The 12,828-nt window shown below is 44.1% G+C and overlaps 1 long non-coding RNA gene across 1 annotated transcript; it reads left to right on the plus strand.

Moving 5' to 3' along the window:
* The first annotated feature begins 11,904 nt into the window (after positions 1-11,904).
* LOC148880779 (uncharacterized) lies at positions 11,905-12,627 on the plus strand. Its single transcript, XR_016104652.1, has 2 exons — positions 11,905-12,093; positions 12,187-12,627. It is a non-coding gene; the product is annotated as an uncharacterized LOC148880779 (long non-coding RNA).
* Positions 12,628-12,828: the final 201 nt, after the last annotated feature.

Below are 12,828 nucleotides of genomic sequence, written 5' to 3' on the forward strand. Positions count from 1 at the left end.
GGGCTAACATTGATTGGAGAAAATTGTTAGTTGCATGTACTTGATATGGAATTATTGGTTGACATGGACCTGCCGCAAGGCATTGACTCACATGATGGGTCAGGCTTCAATAGATGGAACATTGAATAGGATGACAAGGTTGGGAATTGTTGACAATATACAAGGATTTGGTCAAGTCTTAGGGTCATCCCATTGATCTTGTCCAGTTGTAGAGACACGTGGTTCCAATCTATTTGTGGCTTAGGTTGGAAGTAGTTTCTCATTCCACACACTCCGACCATTGCAAATTTTTTCTTTTTTTTTGAAATTTGAAATTTAAATTTTGAATTTTAATTTTAAATTTAGATATTGAAATTTAAATTTTGAAATTTATACCCAAATTTGATTTTTTTTAGTTTTTTTTTTATTTCAATTTTAAAATTTTTTATTTCTTTTTTATTTTTTAAAGGCAAACAAATCAACCACATGACCTAGGGGTTGACCTACGGTTTCCTAAACTAGTGGTTCAATCAATGTGAATCCTTTTAGGTTCACTTGGAATTACACCACTTCCTTTGGTTAGCCAGGTAAGAGGTGGGGATGTGGGATGCTCCCCTTGCTCTCGCAAGAACCTAATTAAGTAACCACAAAACTCGCTTAGGCTTAGTCGTTTAACCTCTTTCATTAGACACCAACCGCCGGTTATGGAAAATAATTTCAAGTTCTCCTAAAATTCAACACACCTTTGAACCAAACATAAGACTTCCCTAAAGGATCTCTCTATCCAAATTTTAAATTAGGGTTAGGGAGAAACGCACGTGAATGGTGGTGATTTTTGGGCCAAGGAAGGGTGACGAAATCCCCACCTTATCTTATTTTAGGTTGGATGCCCTTAAATTAATTAACAGAATGACAAAATAAACACAACAAAATGCAACTTACTACAATGCATGAACAATTATTTCTAAAATGCAATTCAACAATATAATAAAAGAATAAAATAAGCTAAGCAAGAGAAGAAATTAAAATAATAAAAAGAAAGAAAACCTAACACATTCACAACTAACAAGATAATTTCAGCAATTAAAAAATCTATATGATGCATACTCTAGAATATCAAACCCAAAATAATGGAATGAAAATGCAAGAGAAATATTTAATTTTTTATGGATTTTTTTATATTTTTATTTCAAAATTTAAATTTTTGGGAGTTTAAAATCAAATTCAGATTTTGAGATTTAACTTCCTAAAATTTAAATTTAATTTTTTTTATTTTATCCATTTTTTAATTTTTTTAATTCAAATTTTTAAAATTTCAATTTCGAAATTTGAAATTCAAATTCAGATTCGAATTAAAACTTAAATTTAAAGTCAGATTTGAAATTTAAAATTAAATTCTAAATTTTCAACAATTTCCTATTTAACAATTAATAATTCAATTAAACAAATAAAAGAAAAGAAATTAAATAAAGCAACAAATAATAATTTCAAATAGAAAATAAAACAACAATTAATTGTGCTAAACATAATTAACAACTACGAAAAATAAATCCTAACAAACTAATTGCTAATATGATCAAAAAGAAAATTATGCAAGAAATAGATAAAAAAAAAAGAAAAAGAATACAAATCTAAAAAAAAAGAAAACCAAAAGAAAAATAAACCAAAGAAAAAAATGCTGATTTTTTTTTAATTTATATTTTTTTCGTTTTTTTTAATAAAAGAAAAACACAAATCTAAAATTAATAAGAAAAGAAAAATACACTGCAAAATATAAATAAAATAAAATAAACAAATTTTTTTTGTTTCTTTTTTCTTTTTTATTGTATTATATCTGAAATAAAAGAGAATAAACGAATCTAAAAAAATTAAACCAAAAATAAAGTAAAACAAAAGAAAATTATGCTGTAAGAAATAAAATAAAATGAAATAAACGAAAATTTTTATTAATCTAAAATAAAAGAAAAACACAAACCTAATAAAGCAAAAAAATTGAACAAGAAATTTTAATAAAGAAATAAGAATAGATCTAGAAACAAAATGGAAGCAAAACAATACTAGAAACAAAAAAATAAATCGGATCTAAAAAAATTAATTAAAAATTCAAAAATCACTATTCAACTAAAAATAGAGTTTGAAAATTAAAAAAAAAAACAAAAGTAAAATGGAATGACTACACCTGAAACGCAATACAATTTCTCTTATCTTCTCTTCCCTCCTGCAGTCCCGCAACGCTCCGGTACCCCACCTTTCGCTATTCCGTCCTACAGAATCAAAGAGAAACAATAATTAAACTGAGATAACGGATCGAGTAATAAAACAAAAAAGAAAAATAATGAAACAAATCCGAAAAAAGTAAATAAAATTTTTTCTTCGTGCTTCTTTAGCAATGGCGCCAAAAACTTGGTGTAGCCAGAAGCGCATCGTTAAACACTTCGAAACACCAGTTTAAACATTTATAATTTTATTCCGATTCTCAAACAACTACTAACGTAGTAACTGGGTGAGAACGGGTCATCTCCATAGGGAAGCGAGGGAAAATTTAATATTTTCTTAGATCCGGACAAGGTAACACAAAGGGGAGTTGCAGAAATATAAAATTAATTAATTAAAAAAATGGAATTCATTAAAACCAAATTTGAACAATACTAAGAATGACAAGTGCATAAAAAAATAAATAAATAACAAAAACAAATAAATAAAATAAACAAAATAAAAATGTCTGAGAATCCGATCAGAGGTAGCAATTTCTGGATCTCTCCTTCCACCCTCAAACTTCTTAAGTTAGGCCTTCCGTCTTACTTGGCCAAATTTCAGATCTATAGAAGAGAATTAAAACACAAATTAAATCTAATAAAAGTAAATTTGCATGAAGGAAAAATAAATTGAAATTAAAGAACAAAAAATAATTCTAAAACGGAAGAAAAAAAAATGGTTGGGATTCAAATCCAGAGGTGGCTATAGTGGTGTTGGCGAACTGCAAGTAGGAACCCCTCCTCTTGCTTGGGCATCCTCATTTTCCTCTACCCTTGAACTTCTCAAGATCAGCCTTCCTTCTTACCTGGTGAATTGACCAACCCCTTCTACAGGGCCCCTGGGACCCTTTTTATAGAGAAGGGTGGACACAACTGGAAATAGGGAGAAAGATGGGGGGCGGCAACTAGGATTTAGCAAAGTTAGGGAACCCTAGGGTTTCTAATGGAAGATTAGGATTGTTTTGAGGTGATCCTATGGCTGAAAATAAAAGGAGAGGGCACCCAATATTATCTGGGGCTGAGATTTGGGCACTCAGAGGGTTGAAGGGTTAAGATTAAAACAATAGGTGGTGCCCTAAATTGAATGGTTGGGATATAAGATGGAGGGAGTGGTTTAGATTTGGAGGTAAGGGGTTGAATGGTGAAGATTAGAAGAATAGGTGGTGCCCTAGGGTTTAAAAGACATAAAGGAGAGCCCTAAATTGAGTGGTTGAGATTAAAAGAGGTGGAGGGTGGAGATTAAACACCTTGGGGCGGCTAGGGTTTGCTAAGAGTGAAAAGATTAGGTTAAAAAATGCTCCTTAGGGTTTTCTAAGAAGAAGGGAGCATCGTAATACAATAGGATGAGCATCAACTGGGTTTAGCAGATAGGAGGCGCCTTCTTGTTCTCAGTTCTTTACAAAAACACCCCTCTCTTAGCTGGTCTTCACACCAGCTTCCCAAAAACTACACTTCAGCCTAGAAAACTTCCCAGTTTTCTACATAATTTGCGTAGAGACCCTCAGAGGTCACATAATTTATTTTAATTGGGAAAATGGTACACTTTGACTACTCTAAGGCCGAAAATGCCCCTAAATTGATGGCCTTAAGGCATCCAAATGCAAGGTTATCAAGCGGCCCAGCCGAGGACCCACGTCGATGGTTAGACCGGTATTGAGGGTCGGATCGAGGCAATTAATGGGCGTAACCACTGCCTGTCGGGGCTGCCACTTCAGTTTTTGAGGCTCTACGCATGCACTATTGGTCGTGTCGATTGGCCATCCGAGGTATTGTCAGAGATGCTTCATCTATACCGTTGATCTCTTTGCGGTCCGTGCCCATGGTGGCTATAAAAGAAAAGGAGGTGTCCTCTCCTCTGTATTGTTTGTGAGAAGGTGGGTTTGGCGATCATTGCTCAGTAGGCTACTTAGCAGATAGCTCGGTAGATAGTTTAGCAAGTCACTCAGTGGTTCTCGCTCAGCTCTGTGGATTGCCCAATATGTCTTTTTAATCTCGTTGGTCCTCTTCCTCTTCCGGGTCCAATAGTTCTGGTTCCAACTCTTCTCACGGCTCGAACTATGTGCCTGAGCTAAGAGATTTTGTGGCTGCCAAAGTTGACGAGGCTGAGGTTGGTCCCTCCGAGACGGAGGCGGAGCTTCCTCTATGAGCAGGTTGCCAGTTTGGCACCACACCCTGCGTCTTGGCGCCCGGGGATATGGCTCGGATCTGAGCTATGTACGCCATCCTCACGGAATACCAAATGAGGTGTTCGCTACCTGGTGAGATGGCCACTAATGCTCAACCCAGTGAACTATGCATTTATGAGCACTGCTTGGAGGCTGGGCTAAGGTTCCCATTGAGCGAGGGGTTCGCTGAGGTGCTAGGCTGGTACAAGGTGTTGCTGATGCAGCTGATGTCGAACTCCTTTAGGTTCTTGCTCGGCCTTATGTCCTACTGTGCCATCCGGGATATTGAATTAACCTTGGGGATGGTGAGCTTCATGCTCCAATTGAAACACCATTAGAAAGGGTACTATTACTTCTCCAGAAGGTGGAATATCCGGTGGTTGGTCAGGGCCCCTTCTTCTTTGAAGCTTTGGAAGGAGTCATTCTTCTTCGTGGGCATTCTCGGGGGTCTCCCTTTTCTTGTCGAATTGCAGGAGCTGAGAACAACTTTGCTACAGCCCTGGTGGTCGACGCTCACTTGGGAGGAGAGGTCGGCCCTGAGTATGATCCACGAAAATGATGTTATCACGTACACAAGCTCGGAGATGCTGATGCTCGACGGGTTGATGGAGAGGGTGGCCGGTCTATTCCTTTTACTATTTGTTTGTTGAATCATCGTTCCCTTGCCCTCTTTCTACTTATCTTGGGTAATCTGTGTTGTAGGTATAAGAATGGCCAGCAAGGAAGAGATTGTTCTTCGGATGAAAGCACTTCGGTAGAGGGAGGGGCAAGCTGGTATGCAATCAGAGGCTTGTCCCGAGACGGAGGAGCAGCCACAGTCCGTGGATAGGGGTTCGACAGTGGGAGGCTGAGGAGGATGATGTTGTCATGGTTGACCCTGAAGGGGTTCGTCGTCCTACAGGCGCGTCGGGAATTGAAGACGCTTGGGGTTCCCAAGCAGTTGTTGCGGGGGATCATGACTATGTCGATAGCTTATGAGTCGGTCGAGGTCGGCAACGGAGCCTTATAGTGTGCGCTTCTACGGTCTGCTACCCAGGTGAGTTCTTCTCTTTCTTACCCTATGAGTTTTTGCCCCCCTTTTTTGTACACTAATCATCTTCTTTTGCAAAATGCTTGTGCGGAGGTTGCATTGGTTGACCGTCTCCGAGACCACCGATCAACGTACGAGTGGGAACACTCCAAATATCTGCGGTAGAAGGCCCAACTGTTTGAGCTTTAGGCCGTCGGGGAGAGGTCGACCGCACTAGAGAGGGAGGTGGCCGAGCTAAAGGTGCAACTGGTCAAGCAGGCTGGCATTGTCGGGGGGCTGAAGTAAGAGATCGCGGAGCTTAAGGCAAAGTGGGAGAGGTTGAGGTAGAAGGCTGTCGAGGAGGCAGTTGACCAGTACAAGGTGTCGAAGGAGATGGAGCTGCACATGGATGAGTACGCCAAGGCTTCTTTCGCGTCAACGTCTTCCGACGAAGGATCCTATGCTAGCATCCAGAGCTGGCCAAGGAGTCGTAGGGTTGGGATGCTTTCAATCCAAATACTCCACAAGGATCCGCCGAGGAAGTCGATGAAGATGCTAGGGCCGAGGATGAGGTTGTTGATGGGGCTATTGATCCATCTTCAGTTGAATATCAATTCTTTTGTGTTGACTACATACTTGCATCCTACTGTTATTGCTATTCTTGCATGTGCATTTTTATCTTTTTTTTTTAACCGAAGCATGGCCGGCCGAGCTATTGCTCGTGTCGAATCGTGTCGTGCCTTGGTGTTTTGCTACTTGTACGATTTCCTTCCGCTGACCAAGGCATGACCAGCTGGGCTATTGTGCGGTTCAAGCCGAGCTGTGCCTTGGGCGTCCTCTTCGTATCTGTGCTATTTTCTTTTGCTGGTCGGGACACGGCCGGCTGGGCCATGCCTCGGTTGCTGACCAAGGTGTAGTTGTCCGAGATATTTGGTTCCTGAGCTCTCAGCCATGGGATGCTCAGTCTCTAGTCTTGATCAACTGTTAATCGGTGGTTGTGCGGAGTTCCACGACCGTCCTCAGGCCTTGGTGGGCGGGGGTGACCTTTCTCCACGTTTAGGTTCAGTCGTGGTTAGTTGAGTCGTGTAGCTTAATTGGCGATGTGTTGCCGATCAGGGCATTATAGGCTTAGTCATTCTAGGGTCGGCGGAGTTGACTTGGTCGATAGTGCAGCTTGGCATGTGCATGTGTATTGTGTGTAGTGGGCATGTGTATGCCTACAGGTTGGAGTTGTAGCTTGAGAAAAGAGAATTTTATTGCTTGCAGACTTATTGGTAATACATCCTGAGATTTCCTGAGTTCTAGCTCCTCGATATCGGTCGGCCTTCGAGATCTTTAAGTCTGTAAGTGCTCGGCCCGAGGACCCTGGTGACTCTATATGACCCTTCCCAGTTTGGTCCGAACTTGCCTTCTACTGGTGTGGGGACTAGGACTCTACGTAGGACGAAGTCACCTGTCTTGAATTTGCATCTTTTGACCTTGGAATTGTAGTGTTTTGCCATCCTCTACTGTTGTGAGACCATTCTTACATGTGCTCGGTCTCGGGCTTCCTCCACTACATCCAACTCTGCGTGTAGATCTTCGTCGTTCTGCCCCTCATTGAATAGTTCGGTCTGAAGGGTTGGGGAACCAATCTCCACGGGGACCATGGCCCCAGCCCCGTTGGTCAGGCTAAAATGGGTCTCTCCGGTGGCAGTCCGCAGGGTTGTTCTGTATGCCTAGAGAATGCTCGACAGCTCTTCAACCCACCTTCCCTTGGCTTGATCTAGGTGTGTTTTCAGGCCGTGTATCTGAGTGCAATTGGTTACCTCGGTCTATCCGTTACTTTGGGGTTGGTGCACTATGATAGTCCGGTGATCGATCCTTAGGTTGGCACAGAGGGCCTCGAATTTCTTGTCAGTGAACTGTGTTCCGTTGTCTGTGATGAGCACATGTGAGATACCAAAGTGGTTGACAATTCCCTGCTTGAGGAAATTCTAGGCATTATGGGCAATGATGCGTGCTAGATCTTTGGCTTCCACCCACTTTGTGAAGTAGTCCATTGCTACAAGAATGAACTTTTTCTACGCCACCGCGGGCCGGTGATGGAGATTGGAGTGACGCTGGCAACTATTGCATTTCCAAACTAACAAGGAGGCATCCTGCTTCATCATCAACCAGAAGTATCCCTGTCGGAGTGCCTTATGGGCTAATGTGCGCATGTCGGGGTGATCTCCGCAAATTCCCTCATGTATCTCCGTAGGTTCCTCGATGGTAAATGTACATTATGCGATGAAATCCTCCAAGCACGGGGTTTTGATCGTCGGTCGGGGTGCGTACTCGATGTCGAATTCATTTAGCTCTTTGCTCCACTTGACTAGGCGGCTGGATACTTCTGGCCTTTGTAGTATCTGGTTAAGGGATTGGTTAGTAAGTACTCGGATGCTGTGGACCTGAAGTAGGGTCTAAGTTTTCTGGCGGCTATGATGAGAGCCAATGCTAACTTTTTTAGGTTGGAGTACAGGGTCTCTGCGCAACTGAGGACTTTGCTGGTGTAGTAGATTGGTGTTTTAAAGGCCAGAGGGCATTACCATATAGGCCGTAGTCAATGATAAAAGCCATAAACTCCTGGTCATCCAGGTGCATCTGGATTTGGTTGTAATCTGAGAAGGCATCCATAAAGTTCAACAACTCATGTCCCACTATTGCGTCAATGAGTTGGTCAATCCTTGGCAGGGGAAGCTTTCTTTGGGGCGAGCTTTATTCAAATCGGTGAAGTCGATGCAGATTCTCCACTTTCCATTGGCCTTCTTCACCATTACTATGTTGGCCAGTCAATCAGGGTACTTGACTTCCCAAATGAAGTCGACGTCGAGCAGCTTCTGTACTTCATCAGTGATCACATGCTACCGCTCTATGGTGAAGTTCCTCTTCTTCTACTTAATAGGTTGATAATGGGGGTCGACATTCAGCTAATGTGTGAAAACTTCAGGATCAATCCTGGGCATGTCCGCTGCCGACCAAGTGAATACGTCAGCATTGTTCTTCAGTAGTTGCATAAGTTCTTCTCAGAGGTGGTCGTCTAGTAGGGAGCCAATTTGGACTGTCTTTTTGGGATCTTCTCCAAAGAGGGGGACCTGGATGAAGTGTTCCATGGGTTGGCCGCACTATGACTTCACCTCGTCACGTAGATCATAGGCCTCCACCATCAGTGTCTTGACGGTTGGACGTGATCCTCAACAGGAGAATTGAGAGCAGTGCCGCATTGTTCTTTGGTCTCCGCGTGCCACCCCTATGCCGTACTTGGTTGGAAATTTCATGGCGATGTGGTATGTCAAGACTACGGCCTGCAAGGCATTGAGGGTCGACCTGCCGAGGATTGCGTTGTAGGAGGAGGGGCAATGCACCACGATGAAGTCTATCATGGTTGTCACAATGACATTGCCGTCTCCGATTAGTAGGGGAAGAGTTATTCTCTAGGTGGGCAGGAGGGACTCCCAAGAATCCCATCAAAAGAGTGTTGGCCGGCGTGAGTCACTCTCTATCGATGCCAAGCTTTTTGAATGCTTCTCCGAACAATACGTTGGCAGAGCTTCCTGTGTCGAGTAGGATCCACCGCAACTCGAAGTTGGCCACTTCTACCGTGACGACCAAGGCATCGTCGTGCAGTGTCTGGACCCCTCGGAGGTCGTCGTCAATGAAGGTGATAGATGTGCTGCGCTTCTTCCCGTGACCTCAATCATCGATCTTGCACAACCAAGCATATGTTTTCTGACCCTAGCTGCTTTCCCTTCTGCCGGCAGCTCCTCCTGATATGACGTGGATGACACTGGCTAGGGGGCTTCGGGGCGACAGTTGTTGAGCTTCATCCGTTCTCCATTCCTCTTGGGCTGGCTTCTCACTTTTGTCTATGAAGCTGCTGAGGAAACCGCGCCTTATTAGGTCTTCAATATGGTTGGTAGGTCGAAATAGTTCTTTGTATTGTGGCCATGGTCCTTGTGGAACTCGCAGTATTTGTCTCGGTTCCTCTTGGCCACCTGGCGTAGTTGTGGTCATGGATTTGTATTAGAATTTCAAACTGTGGAATATTGAGCGACGTGAAATTCTAGTAAGTCGGTGGAGGGGTCTGAGGTCTATGGTCCGGCCGGCGATCTTGTCTCTTGCGGTCTTCGTCCGACCTCTCGGACCTCCGCTTGTCAGTATCTCTCCTCCTTTTGTCGGGCTTCTCATCCTCGTCTCTAAGCTGCACTTGAGCCTCTTCAGCGTTAATATACTTTTGTGTGTGACTCATTAGCGCGGCTAGTGTCTGGGGAGGATTTTTGGAGATGGAGAAGTTGAACGGGGAAGGGTGGAGCCCTTGCTGTCTGGCCGTCACTGCGGCGGATTGGTTCAGGTCCCTAACCTGGAGTGCTTCCTTGTTGAACCTCGCCAGGTAGTCCCTGAGGGACTCCGCCTTCTTCTGTTGGATCTGCATGGGGCTAGCCAAAGTTTTCCAATGCTTCTGGCTGGCGGTAAAGTATTCTAGAAACTGGGTCTCCAGCTGGTCCCATGACGTTATGGAGCATGGCTACAGAGAGGGGTACCATGCCAAAGTTGGACCGTGTAGGGTGGCTGCAAGGACTTTACACATCAGTCCTTCTAACGCGCCATGCAACATCATTTGAGGTTTGAGTGCTATGACATGGTCAAAAGGGTCGGTGTTCCCATCGTATTTGTCGAACTGGGGGGCTCACCATCCGACAGTGGGTAACTCGTCCGTGATGTCCTGGACGGAGGGTGGCTCCTTAGTGATATGTGTGGTAGCCCACGTAGGTTGGTCCACAACTGGTGTCACTTTCTTGTGGGTCTAAGTGCGCTCTAGTTCTTCCAAACATTGTCAGAGTTCTTTGATCTCGACATCTTTGTTGTCCAGGGCTTCAATGTGCATGGCCTTCTTCTTAGGTCGCATAGGGTGATCCTTGACTAAGCTTGACTCAATGACAGAAACCACGAAGGGCAACGTCCTTTTGCCGAGCCTTTCTTTGGTGGGGATTCAAGCTGACTGGTGTGTCTAGCTGTGATGATCCTGCTCGTGGGAGTGGGCAGTAGAGGCGGGCCTTCGGGTCTTGTTCTACTTCTCTCGCTCGGACCGCGCTCCCCTTACATTTGTCTGACGTACATTAGGGTCCTCAGCCCGAGGATCGTCCTTTGTGCGCGTTGGGGCGTGAAGGGGGACGACCTGGTTGAGTGGCACAGTAGACCCCATCACCTGCATGAACTCAAAGATCTTGTTGACCTTCTCTTGCATAGCCCGGAACTGTGCTAGGTCCACAGCGACCGAGGGCTACAAGGCTTCCTGATGCATGGGGTTGTGATGTCGGTTTTCCCAGGACGGGGAATGGCCTACTAATCGTTTAGACTGGTTTTTAGGCATCCTGATCGGCTTTGAAGCTGTGCGACGAGAAATTTTTTGAGAAAGCTTTTTGTACGTTACCACTGACGGCGCCAATCTAATGCTACTCAATCTGAGGTAGTGCACGAACTGAGGAGAGCAACCAGATAATCCTTTCTAACTAGGCGGTGTTGAGCTTTAAAGGACGATGCCGTGCTATGTCACCTACGATCAAGAAGTCAGAGGCTCGAGGAGTTATCCCCGGGTAAGTACTTCGATGCCCAAGTCAATGAGAAGGCGGTGAATGGTCGGGCCGAGGTACAAGGATGCTGGTTCGAACTAAGTAGCAGTACGGGTGTCAGAAGTTGGGATCCCTTTCCTCGAGCGTGGAGTACCTTCTTATAACCGAAAATCCGTGTCCTGGTCGGATTGGGCTCCCAGGGTTGACGGGATGAGGTTAGTCGCCGAGGTTTTCGGGATAGAGTCCCATTCCCCAGTAGAGTCGTCTTTCTTATTCCTCCTTATCCGTAGTTGTATTCATCTATGTGACGTGTAGTTGACGTGGCTTGAAGGATAAGATGGGGGGGCCACAATGATAGCGTAGCTCGGCCGAGCTATGTCGACGTGGCCGAGCTAGGATGGCATGGTGGGGCGATAGCTGGGCAGCCACGTGTCTCACAGGGTCTGCTCAGCCATGACCCATACATCAATGGACCAGGTTTAGATTGAAACAAATCTAAATTAATCTAAATTAAAACCAATCTGAGCATATTCATCCGATACTTTGAATTGGACTGATCTAAAATGGGCCAGTATTCAGATTGGATTGGGCCTGGTCCTGGACTCATATTGGACCCGAACGTGAAGACAAATACTAACGATCGTCGATCGAATGGGCGAGGCATTTGTTGGCCAGCTCCACAGTACGAGGTCCTAGAATTTTTTTATTTTGGCTCAATTTTGTATTCTACAATTTTGGCTAGGCAGTCGAGTTTCCATGGCATCATCTGTGGCTGCGCGAAGCTCTCGTCATCGTCCTGCCATTAGAGATTTAGAGGTGAGAATTATTTCCATGCGCGGCAGTTATGGTGGCATTGTTTTAGGAATAATCTACCCTATAATTTAGAAATAGAGAAGTCAGCTTCTCCGTTGAAAAGATATATAATCCGTCTGTCTGTCCATCTCGGTGTTGAATTCGTTTCGATCGATCTTGTCTGAGCATAACAAAGTAGAAGGAAGCGTTAGAAAATGCAGGCAGCCAAGGAGAAGATCAGCGACACGGCCAGTTCTGCTAAGGAGCACGTCAATATCGCTAAAGCCAAGGCTGAAGAGAAGGTTAATCTCTCTCTCTCTCTCTCTCTCTCTCTAATGAATGGGTCGTTAAGCTTCTGCTACAATCATTCATTTCATTGGACGTCATATTTGCAGGTAGAGAAGGCGATAGCAAAAACTACAGAGGAGAAGGAGATGGCCCACGAGCGGGAGGAGGCCAAAAAGGCTGAAGCCAAGGCAGAACTGCACAAGGAAAAGGCGGAGCACAGGACTGAAACAATGAACGTCCACGCTGCTGACACACGTGGCCACCACAGGCAGAATCCCATTGGAATTGGAATTGATCCAGTCGACAAGCATGCCTAGATAGCAACTTCGTCGTGTCTTGAACTCTTGATCGATTTATGTTACATCCTCCTTGTGAACTAGATTTCTAGTGCTTGCTCTGAATTTCACCATTCGGCTGTCCATTTGCACAGAAAGAAATTTGTTTTGTTTCTTCTAGATAAAACATAGAAATGAACACATGACTTGTAAAGGAATTTGGAGATAGTTCATTTGGAAGACTTGGCCAGAATGACAGTATTTTGGAATTCATCTAGGTATTCTAGCTTATATTATAAACCCGGAGAAAAAACAGGAAGATAAAGTTTGAAAAATATGATTAGCGTAGGATATCTATGTTGGTAAAAAAAAAAACCAAAGAAAAGCAAAACCACTTAATGGTAAGGGGTGATTTGGCCCTTCACTGACCTAGCGACTTGGACATCTCAGCACCATGCCGATAGTTGGTGCACC

This window comes from Nelumbo lutea, chromosome 1 (assembly GCF_056320005.1).
Source record: "Nelumbo lutea isolate HS-2025 chromosome 1, American lotus-T2T, whole genome shotgun sequence".
Taxonomy (NCBI): Eukaryota; Viridiplantae; Streptophyta; class Magnoliopsida; order Proteales; family Nelumbonaceae; genus Nelumbo; species Nelumbo lutea.